The following is a 7206-nucleotide window of genomic DNA, read 5'->3' as shown; positions in this document are numbered from 1 at the left end:
ATGAGTCTGACCCAGTGGGAAAAAAAAAATCAAACTGTTCTGTACAGAAGAAATTCTCTGCTTGAAAGTACATACGAAAGTTCACAGGCACTGCAAACACTAGCCCAGTGGGTAATTCTCTGAATGAGATGCACTTTGCACTCACAGCAGTACTGAAATTCAGCAGCTCCTGGGACTCAGATTTATTCCATTTTTACCAATAAGAATGCAACTAATAATAGTTTAAAAAAGGAAGAATTTGCCATGTGAGGGAAGATTTTAAAAAATCACATTCTGATCTTTATTACTCTGGCTTATGTCAGACATCTTTTGCAGCACTTCACGTGAAGTACAGAAGTAACAGGTGTTCTCACAGAATAAGCCAAAATAAGTGGGCTTAATAATGGGCTTCAGAATCAAACTCTTCACTTTTGTTGCATGGACATATGCTGTTCCTAGAATCCTTAAATGCTTTGTATGGAAAAAGAGACCCTGAGGACCAGGCCCATTTTGGGAGACAGGAGGGTTTTCCACCCCTGAGGCCCAAATGTTGCACTCCTTCTGGGGATGAAGGCTGGGTCTTCACTGGTAATGCCAAAATCCTGCAGAAATGAGCCTTTCCAAAGAAAAGATATTACCACAAAATTTGCTCCTCAGGAAGGAGTAGAAACTCAAGTAGAAGGAAGTACCCTTCAACTTGAATTTGTGCTGATGGGGCTGAACAACCATTTTAAGTAAGTATCACTCAAGACACGAGTCACATTAAAGTCAATGGTCTACTCCTCACATCAGTAATCTTGGTAGAGTGGGGTCTTGCCTACTCATCCTTCACAGAGCACTGCAAGTTCCTCTGAGACCATTTGTTACAGCCATTTTTTTGCTCCCCTTCCAGTTGAGGAGTTTGGAAAGGTGTCAGAGGATTAGTACCATGCAAATTGCGAGAGGAAAGTGCCACTAAGGTAGGAAGACTTCACAAAAAATAGCTTAGGGGGCTATACAGTATCTGGAATTAAATTTTATGGCACTCCATAAAATTGAAGTATGAGTCAAGGGTTAACAACCTTGAATTTTGCCCTTAAAATTAGTCCAAGAAAATCTACTTGGTTATAAATACGGCGGCACTGTATCGTGTCCTGTTGATTGATATGCCCAAGAGCTACCTTTGTCGGCAGTCTTTTAAGCAGCAATCCTTCATTTTGATCTTAATAGTGAGATAAGCACCTCCTTCCTCATTGGGCTATCAATTTTTAGCTGCCAATACAGATGGATGGGGTTGGGTGTTGCACACATGGTGCCTCCCGTCGTGATGAATGTATAGTCAGCAATCATGGCCCTCCTCGTGACAAAAGCAGAATAAATGACTGTACAGGGAGGGAAGGATGCATATGGCAGTATTTAATGCAGGTGATATTAGAAGTGTGCAACATGAATTTTTACCAAAAGATTACACATAACTTTTAGTCTTTGTCCAGCCTTAAGACAAACATTGGTAAAGTTTTTAAACGATCTGCCAAAAAACGACATTTTCTTTTAATAACTTTTCAGTATTTTGCTCTAAGAAATATTTAATGGATACTATACAATATCTTAGCCTGGCTTTTCTTTTTTTCCTTTTTCTTTTTTTCCTTTAACGTATTTGGGGATGAAAAATCTTACATTTAAGTACATTCTTTCTAGGACAGCATCAACGTGTACAATACTCTGTGTCTTGGCAGTGTTGGAACACCACTTGTCTTTGGCAAACTCAGACATAGTTCACCTTTGATTAAACTATAGCTTAAAACCCACCCCAAACTAAAAGTAATAACCTAATTGAGTATGCTTTAGTACTTCCACTGTCTGTGACAATCATTGCATTTCTCTTTCTAGGCTGAGGGATATTAAAAAAGTATTGTGCAAAGGATATTAATGCAGAGTCTTAACAGACTTTAGAAAATCAGTTTGCTTTTATGGCTGCCTCTCTACGCTGCTCTCTCTTTCCTCTTCTCTTTCTTTTCCTCTAGAGATTCCAAATCCAATTAAATGTGACTAGATGTAATTCCAAATTGTCGCTTTAGTCAATTAAACATATAATAATCTTGTGTACCTAATTACTAGCTCCAAAAGTTTATTTGTTGATGTAGTGCTATCAATGTGTACTTCTGCATGTTCCCCTTATCATTGCCTATATATTAATTGTGGTTTGACATTACTGTAAATTGAATTTGAAATTTCCCCCTAGTTAAAAGTCTCTCACAAACAGTAATCCCAATCCGGTTGTAATACCCTTTCAGAATGTACTTTCCAAGGCTGTATTATGTTCTTAATGAGATATAACCAAAAATACATGGATTTAACAATAAACATTTCAAAACAGGCCTGGTATCAGGGGGTAACATATTGTTACAAACAGGAACTAAATCTTCCCTTAGATGTTCTCATACAGCTCCCATTAATTTCACTGGGAGAAAAGCAATTCAGTAGAATCCATGGATTTTTGCATAAGGACTGGATTTAGCCATAAGCTTTATCCAATGCTCATTCAAATCATTGGCAGGAATCCTCCTGACTGTGCTAGAACAAAGAGCGGTTTCTAATTGAACATCGTCAGCCCAGCCGGCACAGGGTGAACAAAGGATAAAATCCTCATTGCCTTGAAAATAATTGGCAAACTGCTCATGGGCTCCAAGTGGTTTAATCTCAGGAATGACATATGGACCCTGTGGACGAAGCAGAGGAGGTGAGCAAAGCACCCAGCGTTGCCTGCTTGAGCTGGTGATGGTTCTGAGGAAAGACCCTCAGTGTGTCCTGAGCTGCAAACAAGAAATAGCCCTGTAGCACAATATGAGGGAAGACTGAATGCATGTGTCCTGTTATTCCATGCCTTTGATCCACTGCAAAGCTTCCAGCTCCCCTGGCAGTGGCAGTGGCTGGTCCACAGCTCTGTACATGAGTGGTGGTTGCTCCTGCAGCAGCCTTGACAGAAATGAGGGGCTTCCAATCCGAATATAGCCAGTCTGATGCGCTGAAACCTTGCGGTTTTTTGCAGTCAGAGCCCATTTGCAAGTGGTCATTTACAATCTGGGATCCCATAGTTGTATTGCCCCCTTGACTGCTGTCATTCCAAAGGTTAAAACTGTCAGGTCCTTAACCCCAAGCCAAGGCCTGCTTCTCCCAGCGTGGCACTGCTTCCAGAGATGCACAGAGCCCTGGACAAACCTGGCATCAATCCTTGGACAAGTTGCTTCATCTTTTGCTGTTTCTCAGCATCAGCTGTGAAATGCAGACACTCATATTTGACTGATTTACTGATTTGGTGTGTGAGTCCCCCTGGCTCAATCGTTTGCTAATCCTTCACAGCCTGCACAGCACAATGTCACCCTGATCATGGCAGAAGTCTCCAGGCATTGCTGCACTCCAGACAAATGCCTTTTCTCTTTATTCTTCCTTCTTAATTTGTCCTTATTTAAATAACCAGAAGCACACTCACATTTTTGGAGTTCATGTTTAGTTTTTCAACATCTGCTGTTATCCCTGATCAGCAACAGACCTCACTCTTTGTACCTTGAGTGACCAAATGAGAGTTCAACTGAGCACAAGGAACATAAGGTACAAAAGAATGGGAAAATAGCTCCTATTTAGACGATGTAATGCATCTTTCTGCATGAAATGCCATATTTCTTTTCTCTTTTTCTTCACCTTTTAAAGATAGAGGGATTAATCTCTAAAGAACAAAGATATGAGCTTTCTTCCTACTTCTGACACAAGCACTTCATTGATATTCAGAAATATTTGCCTCGTATTTACAGAACCATCCACCACTAAATTTGAAACCTGTAAAATGCGACTGAACAAGAACTGAAGCAGTTTTGACAACACACCTTTGGAAGCACCTTAGGGGATGCCAGAAAAAAAGGGGAAACTTTCTTCTTTCAAGATATGAGGCTTTATATTCTGTGTTTTTTTCCCTATTTGCCCATTCAGGCCAGTATGAACTTCCACACCATAACCAAACCCACCAAGGTGATATGGCAAGCCTGGATCCAAAGGTGCTCTGCAATCTCTGCTCCATCTGGCCACTTGGTGGTGCAGAATAATAAGATATATTTCTCTACGTGCTGGTGAGGAGGAGAGCAGGGATCCTGAACCTCTCCTTCAGCCCATCTCCAGACATGCACAGGACTTGTAAGAGCAGAGTCAAAGGCAGCTTTTGGTGCGTGACGGCTGCTGACACCAACAGCCCGTGCCCAGCCAAATCCTTTGCAGCAGCCACACAGGTCTGTGACAGGAAAATGGATGGTGAGGGTATAGATACAGGCAGAATTTTCTGGAATGCACCAAAGTGTTCCACTTCCAAAGAAGACAAGAAATTAGTGTTGTTGCTAAATGTTTGTGTGTTCATTTACCGTGGTAAATACTGGGAAATGCATGGGGGCAGGACTCAAGGTCAGCTCCTTAATCCTTGGCTGCTCCCCTTGAGCTGCAGAGAAAGGAGAGAAGCCCAGAAGGGGAGAGGATTTCTCTGCAGATGGCAGAGCCTCAGGAATAATCACAGCCTATGCACATTAGAGTAACTTTCACTCCTGTGCTACTCAGCCCTAATTGCTGCTAAACCCAAGAGGCTGATAAATGGCTGAAAATTACCTGTGCATCTACCTCAAGGGAGCTCACCTGGATCTGCAGTCAGTGATACTCAGAGAGGGCCACAGCCCCTGCTCTGTGGTGTTAGTCCTGTGCAGACCTCCTCTTTGGTAAGTATAGCTCTATTTTTTCAGTTCAACAGGAACTTTAATATTCCTATTCAGATCAGCTCTGGTGCAGACACCTGGGCATTTAGAGATCTCTAATACAACAGCACTGAGCCTGAGATATAAGATGCAAAATAAGCTACAGCTATCTTCTGGATGACCTTGCTTGTTTTCTTCTGAGATTAGAAAAGAAAAGTGATGTTTATAAGTGAAATAAGCAGAGGGTAGTAATTTTAATGCAATTATGCTGTTTGAAAAGTGTACAAAATAATAACACTTAATTTTTAAATACCTTCACATATTCTAATTACATGTAACCTCATTACTTTGATGGCATAGAGACATTTGGAAACCATTACATGAGGAGAGATAAACAGAATACTGAGCAGGTGTGAAATTGCTACTGTCTGGTTTGACTTATGTGTAGACTAGCCCCAAAATGGGGCAAAATGTTGTCATATGTGGTCAATATTTTGATGCTGCTAATTCCTGCAGAGGACTGACTAGAAGTTCCTTTTGAACATGTCACTAGTGAGCCTTAAATGCATTGGGAAAGTGCTATGAAACCCTTCTGTCCTGCCAAACCCTCCCAGGCTGGTGATGGGGTACACTTGCTCTCTTTGCTGGAGTTTCTGAGTTGTTAGCCCATTGCTAGAAAGCAGAAATGTTTCACATGAGGAAAATGGCCTCTTTATTTAGAATAGATTTATTGTATTTATTATCTGTCCCAACTTTCTGCATGGTATCAGGATTGCTCTGCGATGATAAAAAACGTTTCTCATTTAATGGCAAGTGCCACTTAAGGACACAGGAGCTGCTTTCCAAACGTGAGCTGAGAGATGCACAGGGAAATCAGGAGCCTTTCAAAATGACAGGGGGCGAGCAGGAAAACATCTCCCCAAGTGAGACTGGGATCTCCATGGCCTGGTAGGAAACAAGCACTAAGGATGGTGCGATGGACAGATCCCAGGAGGATGGGAGGAACCTGTGCCAATGTTGGCTGCACAGTAGAGCCTTTAGGGGAAGGGATGGGATGGGATGGCTGGGATGAGCTGCTGGTAACAGAGAGTGAGTGAAACATCCAGAGGGACAAGGTCCGTGCTTGTTCTGGACTTGCTCTGCTCCCTGAGTTAGGGACAGACCTTGAGCTGTCAAAGGCTGGGCTTCTTCTGGCAGGGGCTGTGGAAGCACTAGAATTGAAGGCTTCCTCTTGCCCCTGATGAGATCCTGTCTGATCAAGCTGCTGTTTGACAGTTTCAGGTGATAAAGAAGAATATGTGTGGCACAGAGATGATGTTTGGTAAATTTTGGACATGGGCTAACATTGTTTTTGGTGTCATAAAAAATAGTAGGCCATGTGGGCTTTCCTTTGGGCTTTGACTGATCCCAGAGCTGCTTTCCTGAGCCCAATTTATGAGGGGCTCCCAGAAGTGCTGCACTTCTGAGGATGGAAGTCACAAACCATCAGAGGCTCTTGGACCCTTTCCACATGGGGAAAACCAGATCCAATTTCATTAGTTTTTCCATTTCATTCCTAGTCCTGGGTCATGTGTCCACTTGGCACTGGGTTTTGGGATCTGCAGCAGCCCCTGGCTGGGCTCTGAGCCAGCAGCCCCTGGAATAATGGTGTAAATGAACCCACCCCAGCTGTGGGAGCCCTCCCTGCCCATCCCTGTCCTTGTTGGTGAGCCCTGAGGGATTCTCTGTGATCACAGGTGGGTGGAGGGGTTCTGTTGCTATGACAACAGATTTGTTTGGTTTTATTACTAGAACTGGATTTTTTAAAAATTATTTTTCAGTTTAGGAAAAAAAACTGAAAAATTTAGGATGGAGACAGAAGATAAACTTTCCTGTTTTCCCAAGAGGAGGCCTAGGCAGGATGCACAGGCAGGTAGCAGGGTGGCAGGTGTGGGCAGGAGGCAGGCAGCTGGTATCCCCCAACCCCAAGGATTTACACATCTTTCCTTAGCACAACTGTGTGCCTCATAAAACAAACCCAGGCATAAAAGCTAACCCAAATAATTCACCTTGCTTTCTCTGCCTTTTCAAGCCTGACTAAAAGGGGACACAGATCTGAACTCTTAGAGAGGGCTGAGGTTTACTGCTTGCAGAGCTGGTTTGCTTTTTCAGCTGATGGAATTGTATAGATTATATGATTTTTAATTTTTTTTTTTCTAACCAGAATGTCAAAAAGCTGAGTCAGCCATCCCACAGCTATTAAGATCCTAAAACTTCTTCCTTCTTACGGATTGCTTACCCCTACTCTGTGCAGTCAGATGAAGATGAGTTGTTTGTTCTGGCAGAGGGACAGACAGTCTGTTTTCCCCTACATGTATACAACTAATTTCAAGTCACTGGTGTTCCAACTGGTGATAAAAGAGCTATCTTAAGCTTTTCACAGAACACAGTGACACTGTTAAATCAGCACAGCATTTTGATTAGCAGAAAGATGAGAGCTATACAGCTTAATGAGAAAAAGGGGCAAAATACCTTTTGTACT

Source organism: Motacilla alba, chromosome 9, assembly GCF_015832195.1.
Source record: "Motacilla alba alba isolate MOTALB_02 chromosome 9, Motacilla_alba_V1.0_pri, whole genome shotgun sequence".
NCBI lineage: Eukaryota > Metazoa > Chordata > Aves > Passeriformes > Motacillidae > Motacilla > Motacilla alba.
This window is presented reverse-complemented; position numbering follows the sequence as displayed.